Below are 9,293 nucleotides of genomic sequence, written 5' to 3'. Positions count from 1 at the left end.
TGCCTTCTGGAAACATGTGGCAGCTCTCGTTTTCCAGGCTCTAGTCTTTCCTTTCTATTCCTCTGACGGCCTAACAGACACCCATCTCAGGACATTGCTGCTTGGGTGTTAAATGAACCCCTACCGTCCCCCAGCTGCACTGCAGATGGTGACGAAGCACGCGTTGTCGTCCTTGCTCCTTGCAGGACCCAGAGCCTGGCTTAGGAGGACCAGTTCGAGATTCCCAGGGCCTGTGAAGGCCTGCTCTAACTTCCAGGGCAGGGCTGGGGTGGGGGTGGGGGTGGGCAGGAACCCAGGGTCATGATTTTCCTTGCCTATGCCCTCGGTGACACGGTGGACTTCCAACCACACGCCAGTTCTTTTTTTTCCTGGTCCGTAAATCCCCTCATTTTCCTTCCCTGGCATCTTCCTTCCCCATCCCTGCTGCTTGGGACGGAAACTCCTCCCCCGGAAGGGTCCAGACTCCGCCCCTTAACAGCTCCGCCTCCCTCTTGAGCTCCCTGGACTTCACTTTCTTTGCAAAGCCCCGCCCCCCGCTCCCAGGGGCTCAGTTTGGGAACTCGGAGAAGCAGGGGTCTTAGCGGACAAGCCCACCTTCTAATAGAAACGGAGACAGGCATTTTGTAAACATCAGAGCAGATTCAAACTCCCGGCGGATGCGCGTGTAATGCGGCTTATGCTAGATTACTCTTGCTTAAGTTAGAGTCTGTGATTTAGCATTCCTGTTTAGCTGCGGAATTCCACGGAGGATATTGCCGGATCCCAAATCTTTTGTCAGTGTAATTGAGCATAACATCTTTTCAGGTTTGTATTTCAAAAGATGCATTATCTCCTCTCATCCATTTGTTCTATTTGAGCTATTCAAAACTTTTAGCTTTGCCCCATCCCTCGGAAGGAATTCGAGTTTTAGGCTGATAATTTATGTTTATGCTGAGAACGCGATTTCCTTTCTACACCCGGAATGATTCATAGACTTCGCTCTGCAAATTAGCATGGGAGAGGATATAGGTAAATTGCTAACCAAACTGAGAATTTCACTTGGTGCCAATGATTTCTTCAAGCTCTTTCTCATTCATGCTCCCTAGATGCCCGATTTCACCTGGACCGAGTGCACTTAAAGGGCATAAACAGCAAGGAGCAAGGATGGGCCGACCCCCCACCCCCACCCACAGCCAGACCCAGTGTTCTGTCTCTTTGCAAACGGGCTGTAAGCAAAGATTGGTTTTTCAATTTTTAAAAGGTTGGAAAGCTCAAAAGGAGAATGAGATTTTGTGACATCTGAGGATTATATGACATTCAAATTTTAGTGTCCCTAAATAAAGTTTTGTTGGAACACAGCCGCACTCATCCTTCTATGTGTTGTCTAGCTGATTTCACACTACTGTTGCTGAGTGGAGTGTTTTCCACAGAGACCTTCTGGACAACAAAGCCTAAAATATTTACTATCTGGCCATTTGCACAAAAAAGTTCGCCAGCTACTGCATTAGAGAAGGAATGAGAACTCACTCATGCCTCAGGTGGATATTCCGGTTTTTGGATGCCTGGCTACATTTGCTCACCTGCTAGCCAGCACATCTTAATTTCCCTGGGAGAACTCTCCCTCTCTCACTCCAAGCCCATGTGATTGAAGAGGTTTAATGCTCTGCTTCATTCTGGCCCCGCCCACAGATGGAGCACGTGAGGCAGGCTGGTGCCAATCACCTCAGCACATTCCCCCATCCACCCCCAAGAGCACAGTGATTGGTTGAGGATAGTCACTTGACTCAACCGGACCAATTGGGTCTGTGTTTGGACTTCCCTGGAAGAAGCAGATGCTTGCTCTTTGAGATGGGAACCAGGGCATGCAGAGGTGGAAGCAACTACAAGTATCTTGTGACAATGAGGGACTCAGTGATAGAGTTAGCATGAGTGATTTTATTTCAATCCTGAATCAGGCCAGACCTGATGCCCCTACCAATTGTCTGTTTGGCTGAGACATGTATTTTTGCCTAAGTCTGTGTTTCTGTAGTGAGTGGGTTGTGTTTATGTCCTGTATGTTCCTTATGATAAAGGTCTGGCTCACATCTGATCATGGGCTGGGAATGGATTGGTCTGAGGGACTCCTATCACTGGACCAGACACCTGCTTCTGTGAAAGCCAAGATTTAAGTTGATCTCAAAACCTCAGGTGGACTGTTTGCACCTTCCCAGAAGTGATGGGGACAGAGCTCGTAGCCACAGCATGATCTGAAACAGTGAGAGAGGGTGGACAACTGAGCTGACGGTGCAGAGGTGCCATCACCAGCTCCATCAGAGCAGTGGCCATCTCTGAGGAGGGTGTTGGGCTGTGCTGACTGGCAGAGAAACACAGAGGTGGAGTAGAAAGTCCAGGGCTGCATGCTTGGGTTTGGGGGCAGTTCTGACATTTTGTGGGCTATAGGGTCTTGAACCCATGGCTGAGTCTCCATGGACCTTGGGGTCCTCCTCAATGGGAATCTTAGTAACACCTGTCTTCCCTTGAGTGTTGTAAAGAAGAACTCAGATAATCCTGATGAAACCCATGTATAAACTAAATCAATGAATTGATGTTCCTGGTGGTTCTGTATCCAAAACCAAGTCCTGCTCCGTTCACCGTAACACTTGGGGGGAAGGAAAGTAAGGCACAGGCGCGGATGGAAGTGTCTCTTCTCCTTTTCCTAGTCCTCATCTCAGTGTGCTGTGGAAGTGGAGGAGGCAGGTATCTTTCACCCTATTTGAGGGAGGAAGCTGAGACTAGGGAGGTTGGGTGGTTTGCCTGAGGTCTCGCAGCTGGGGCGACAGCAGGTCTTCAGAGTCTTGGTCCAGGCAGTTGCAGCAACATTGCCTTCAGAAACAAAGTCTGGAAGAAGTCAGAGCAGCCTGTGATTGCCCTTCTCCTTCTGGACCAGTTGTCAGCAGGACACACATGTATGCTGACAATGCTAACAGGATGTCCCAGCCCAGCCCCTTCTGCCTGCCCACCCACAGTGCCCAGGGGGGTGGCTGGCTCTGGCAGGGTGTGGTCTGCGGCAACGACGGTGATGGTGACGGAGTTCTCCTGGGTGCCCTCCATGTGGCAGACGACTCTGGGGTTTCATGGACAATTAAATGGGTCTAAAAAATAACATGTGGCTGCTTGAGCTTTCAAAGAACCCATACATGTGGAATCATTTTCCTCTATAGCACAAGTGGTTTTAAGCATAGAGGAAGAAGTGCCTGGGATAGATGAATTTCAAGGGTCTGAAATCTCTGGCCCCCAGGCTGGCTCTATGTGGTGACCCATTGCTTTTCCATGGGTGCCACTCTGGGACTTTGGTAGCTTCAGAAAGGTCTGTCCAGCATTACGCCATCATCTGACCCCTGCATAGTAAGAGGCTTCTCAGAACGAGGTCGTGGAGTGAGCCCTACTTGGACCTTGCTGACTTGTGGTTGCCAAAGGGAGGGAGTGGGATGGATTGGGAGCTTGGGGTTAGTAGATGCAAACTATTCCATTTAGAATGGATAAACAACAAGGTCCTACTGTACAGCACAGGGAATTATATCCAGCCTCTTCAGAAAGACCATGATGGAAGAAAATGTAAGAAAAAGAATGTATACATTTATAAGACTGGGTCACTTTGCTGTACAGCAGAAATTGGTATCACCTTGTAAATCAGCTATACTTTAATTAAAAGATTAAAAGCAAAACCAAATCCCAAATGGGTCTATTTTGGATGGCTCATGGTGGTACCTCCTGGCCATACGGAAGAGAGTGAGAAACAAGCTGGGTGTCTGAAATCCTCAGAGCTAGACCTTTAAGCCAAGGGCAGGATGGGGTCCAGGGTCCATGAAGGGAGAGAGAGGCAGGCATGGCAGCCTGGTGACAGGATACGTCTGGCTCAAGGTCCTTCTAGAGAAAGTCCTTCATATCAGTTCAGGAGAGATGGAGGTGGAAGGAGGATTGTGAGGAGAGATGGTGTAGCAGGCAAGAGACATCAGCTCTGGATGCAGCCCTGGAGAAGGGAGGCTCCTTTCCTCAAACCCAGCCCAGCCACCGCGCACCCAGGTTCCAGAACCTGGCCCAGCATTTTATAGAGGAAGGTGCTGGAAGGAAGAGCCATCTTTGGAAGGAAGATCAGGTGTCAATGTTCTCAGACCCAAGCAAGGAGCAGGTGTGAGAGGGTGGCCAGGTGATGGAGAATGACCCTGGCCAGCACTGGAGTCAAGATTCATAGGCTGCAAAGAGGAGATGCCCCCAGAACATGCACTCCCTGCCCAAAGAACTGGAGGTGAGCTCTGCTAAAGAGGGGCAGGGACTGTTCAGACTCCTGGTGGGCTCTGCCCCTTTCTGTGTTTGGCTGCTGGAGTAACACATCTTAGAGAAAGTGCCAACAGAAGAAAAGAGGGATGTAGCATTCTTCTCTGTTGATGAGGGGAAGAAGGCAGAGGACTCTGCTTCCAGGTGAGAACAGAGATTTATATACGTGGGAACTCATTTTCCACAGCCCCAGGTAGAAAAATGAACCCGTCCATTTACTAGAAATGAGCCAAAATGCCCTCCTGGAGGCGTACTGCTTTTTACTCAGTTCTTGCTATTTTTGCTCTTTAGGAAAATCTGACACGGTGGTGTGTGTGTTTCTGGGCTTTGAAATTTGGAGGCAACTTGAGGGGAAAGAGGGGTGGAAATCTCTTGAAGAAAGTTCTAGATGGCTGGGGCAATGGCTGGGGCCAAGGGGGAGGGTGGGGCTGGTCTGGGGGTCGGTGCCTGGGGTGGTAAGCGTGTTTCAGAGCTCAGAAGTGGGGCTTTGATTACTGGCTGGAAAGCACGGCAATGGTAGCCCATTTAAGATGGTCCCATCTTCTTTTTCTGGTCCTTCTAAGAGTGTGTCAACTGTACTTCCATACAGTGTTAAAAAATGAAAATAAAATAAAATGTTCCCATTCCTTAATTAAAAAAAAAAAAAAAGAGTATGGAATTCTCCTTGTGGCTCAGTGGGTTAGGAACCCGACTAGTATCCATGAGGATGCTGGATCCATCTCTGACCTCTCTAAGTGAGTTAAGGATCTGGTGTTGCCGCAAGCTGTGGCATACGTTGTAGATGTGTCTCAGATCCCACATTGCTGTGGCTGTGGTGTAGGCTGCAGCTGCATCTCAGATTTGACCCCTAGGCCAGGAACTTCCATGTGCTGCAGGTGCAGCCTTAAAAGAAATACATATATATATACACACACAGAGAGAGGAGTGTATCTGCTTTGGAAATAATTCAGAGGCAGTTCACTCGCTCGTATATGACCCTTGTCTGCTAGGATGACCCCTTGGGTCTCAGGAGAAGAGAAGGCCAGGGAAGGGACCTCATGGGACTGTCTGCACAGCTGGAGGACCAGGTAAGTGCATGAAAAATAAAGGGAAATATGGAGGCTGCACCGTTTCTGAACATCCAGAAGGGGCTGAAGGGCAGGGGTTGTCCAGGGAAGGGCCCAGAGGGAGGTGAGCCTCTCGAGAGCTTAGGGGGTTGTGGGGTGGGGGGAAGCAAGCATGAGGAGGCTTGCTTTGAGGGGGGGAGACCCTTCCCTTCCAGCTGAGATGGTGAGAGAGGAAGGATTTGGGAAGGGCCAAGAAAATGTAGACACTGGCTGAGTGCTTCCATCTGTGGCTGTGATTGAATTATGAGGAAAGAGGAGGTTTGGGGAAGCTGTTGGCAGATCTCAACCACATTGTGGCAAATGAGACCCTTTGGCCTTTTGGAAAACCCCTACTTTATTAAAATAAATTAAAAGAGATTGAGTCCTTCTGCTCCCTGCTCGTCCCTCTGTTGTTGGAGGCAGGCACATGCTGCTCACCATTGTTTTACCTTCAGAGAGCTTGCACTGGGAAGGGAAAACCTGTAATTACCCTGCCTGCTGAAAATGATGGCTGTCGCTTAAGAGAAAACCTGACTGCTTTCCTTCCACGGGGTCTCTGACTCGTGCCAGAGCATCTGTCTATAATCTCTTCCACCAGAGCTTTGTCTGAGCCAGCCCAGTGGCAGGGAAATGACAGGGTTGCTGGTGGCCAGATGAGTTGGTGGGAGGGGCCTAAGATTGGTTCCTGGGATGCCCGGCTTGCATCTCCAGGCCCCCCTCCTGCCCAGAGGAGGGATCTTTCGTGCGGGGAATGGTCCTTACGACCGCCAGGGAGAGCTCACACCCCAGGTCTATCTGCTAGCATGTCTCGGGAGAGGGGAGGCTGCTCCTGGTCAAACCCTGGAACAAATGTCAAGGAATCAATAAATGACCTAGTATAGGAGCCCTGAGATTAGAGAAATGCTCACTACATAGAGTACATGCCGTTGCACGTGAGAGAAACCCAACTCAACCCGGCTTGTACAAGGAGGGGAATTTGCTGGTTAACTAACTGCTTGGTTAGCAAACGTTCAGAGATAGGGAAGACTTAACACGGACTTGAGTGATCTGGAGCCTCAGCCACATCCCCAAGCTATAGCCTCTGCCTTCTGTAGGTTGGCTTCGTTTCATGATTACAAGATGACCTGGCTGACAACAGTTCTGAGGGCAGCATTCTTCTTCCATCCCCTAATTGGAAAAACCAGGAGCAGGTCGAATCACTGCAACTATTGTACTGGTTTTGACAATGGAATATCCGGATGATCTCAAGCAGAGTCACACCTTCCACCACTGGAGCTGGGGTTGGACTTGGCTTCATCAGAACCATAAGGAGGGTGTGGGGGTGTGTGTGCTTGGGCTGTGGGATGGAAATCCTTTGAAATTGGATTGTGATGATCATTGTACAACTACAGATGTGATAAAAAAAAAAGAGTGGATAAGCAGTGAGCTCATATAGCACAGGGAACTATATCTAGTCACTTGTGGTGGAACATGATGGAGGATAATGTGAGAAAAAGAATATATATATATATGTATATATATATATATATATATATGTATAACTGGATCATTTTGCTGTACAGTAGAAATTGACAGAATACTGTAAATCAACTATACTGGAAAAAATAAAAATCTTAAAAAAAAGAACCATAAGGAGAATTATGGGATAACTGAAGAAAAACAATGGAAATTATGGGCTGTTGGAAACGGATGCCAGGAGGAGACAGATGGGTGGCCACTGCATACTCTGAAAGAGCCCATTGAAAGGCTCTATGTAGCCGAATGATGGAGACGTGGATGTGTTCTTTCCCTGTAGTCTGGGCCACCTTGGACTGTCACTCTAGAACACTAGGTCAGAGAAACCTCAGAGGGCATCATTCTCTTTCAGAGCCAATGGGGTGCTCCCCAGGATAGAACCATCATAGGTCACTAGGTTCCCAGAGACTAGGAAACCTTACAAAATGTCTTACTACGTAGTTAGAAAGCAATCTCAATATAAGGGATTTCTCCTTAGGATTATGAGAAGTCATTCCTTTAAACTTCCACTCAGAGATGCTGACTTCTCTAGGCCTCTCTGCTTCAATGTTGGCCACTCTAACTCTGCATAGAAACCTGCTTTATTTCCAAAAATATTGATTTCCTTATACTTCGTAATGACCTAGATCTCCCCCAGGTAGACATCCTATCCCACCTGAAAGTGGAGAATCCTAAACTCCAGCTATTTTCTGCTTCTTCTTTCCCTTCAAAATGTTCCAGTCCCTAAGCACCATGCACTCAGAACATCGCTAATCCAAGGTCAGATGTTGGAGGCGGACCATGGCTTGCTGTGACATGACAGTTATCACAGCCATGATATGACAGGAGTCTTCAGAGCTGTAAATCTGTGCCTTAGATAAAATGGTAAGCTTGAATTTGACCTGTGGAATAAAGAGAGTTGGAGATAAGAAAGTCAGTCAGAAATTCTTCCTGCCATGTAGGCAATTGTCTACTTGGCCTTTGCAAGTTCCAGGGGAAAGATGATATGGCTTTAAGAGACAATTTTTGTGATGCAGTTTCTGCCTTTGATCCCATGGCCTTTGCAAGAATTCTGTTTGCTAGATCTGCCTTGAAACTTCCAAGGGAAAAGGAGGGATTTCCTTGGGTTTAAAGGTGAGCACACTGTCTGTCTTTCTGGCTTCTCTCTGTTAGATCAAACTTTGGCCAGGGAGAAAATGAACACCTAATTCTTCTTCTTCTTCTTTTGTCGTTTTAGGGCCACACTGGTGGCATATGGAAATTCCCAGGCTGGGGTCAAATTGGAGCTGTAACCTCCAGCCTACACCACAGCCACAGCAATGCCAGATCCGAGCTGCGTCTGTGACCTACACCACGAGGGATCCTTAACCTACTGAGCAAGGCCAGGGATCGAACCCATGTCCTTATGGATACTAGTCAGGTTCGTTAACCACTGCGCCACAGTGGGAACTCCCTGAACACCAAATTCTTAGCATTGGGACAAGCAGGAGTAAGTTTAGATATAAGGAAGAACTCTTTTTTAAAAAAGATATTTGTGACAAGTAAGGAGAACTCAAGGAAAGAAGGAAAATCAATTTTCTTGGAATTGAAAATATATATTTATATTCCTGAATTAGCTTTAGTATGTTACTGTCAGAGTTTGAAGTCAGATAAACTTTGGGAGCTCATGCCAGCTGTTGAGTTGTAGAGTCTACAGATAAGAAAATAAAAACTTGATTTCTAAAGACCCCTGGAACAGATTAGAATAACTGGAAAATGGAAAACGAATCAATCCCATGTACTTTTCTGAAGTGTGGTATTTATTGTGCATCTGCTCTGCATCCAGAACTGCATGGAGGGAAATGAGACATGAGATGGGAAGATCCCTGCCTTCCAGGAGTCAGGTAAATACTTGCTAAGAGCTCACTCACAATCATGTTTAGGCTATGCCCTGGAGATGTGATAGCAAGTAAGGTAGATCTCATGGATCTTATACTCTGGAGGGGAAGAAAAATTACTTTAAAAGGTATTCAGGATGCAAGGAAGGGCATATTGGGAGAAACTGAGCCTTTTCAAGAATAATGGGAAAGGTTTCCCCAAAGAAGTGAAGGCTGGATTGAACTGAAGAATGAGCAGTCTAGTTGGGATGTCAAGTCACATAGGGCGCAGTTCAAAGTTGCAGCCTCTGGAAACCATGGGGATTTGCTTATAGGCTTCAAACCCTCTCTCCCAATACTAAATAAAATGATCAAAGAACTATCAGCCTTTAAAGGTGTATGTCACAGATTTTGAATAATTTCTGTTAGAAATAATCTGTCTGATGGTAGACACCTCTTACTAAGAAATTAATACGTTATTGTGGAAATTAAATGATGTGTGTTGTAGCAAAACTCCATCTCTACCTTCTAATTTGGAGTACAAATAATGAATGCAAAAAAATCC

Source organism: Phacochoerus africanus, chromosome 8 (genome assembly GCF_016906955.1).
Source record: "Phacochoerus africanus isolate WHEZ1 chromosome 8, ROS_Pafr_v1, whole genome shotgun sequence".
NCBI classification, from domain to species: domain Eukaryota; kingdom Metazoa; phylum Chordata; class Mammalia; order Artiodactyla; family Suidae; genus Phacochoerus; species Phacochoerus africanus.
This window is presented reverse-complemented; position numbering follows the sequence as displayed.